Below are 233 nucleotides of genomic sequence, written 5' to 3' on the forward strand. Positions count from 1 at the left end.
TAATTACAGTGGAGTAGAGTTACACTACAGAGCTACAGCGTGAGGAGGCACTGCAGGATGTTGCCATGACGTAGCAGGCCGGAAACTTGTTAGACGCATCTTTTAAGGCCGCAGGAGTTGATGCTTAAAAGATGTATTTTTGGTGGAATATTGCTTCAAGCATGCTATATTTCTATTGCTGTATTTTTATTTGCTTTTCCTTGACGTAAAAAAACAAAACAAAAAAAAGGCCA

Source organism: Enoplosus armatus, chromosome 5 (genome assembly GCF_043641665.1).
Source record: "Enoplosus armatus isolate fEnoArm2 chromosome 5, fEnoArm2.hap1, whole genome shotgun sequence".
In the NCBI taxonomy this organism is placed as follows: Eukaryota; Metazoa; Chordata; class Actinopteri; order Centrarchiformes; family Enoplosidae; genus Enoplosus; species Enoplosus armatus.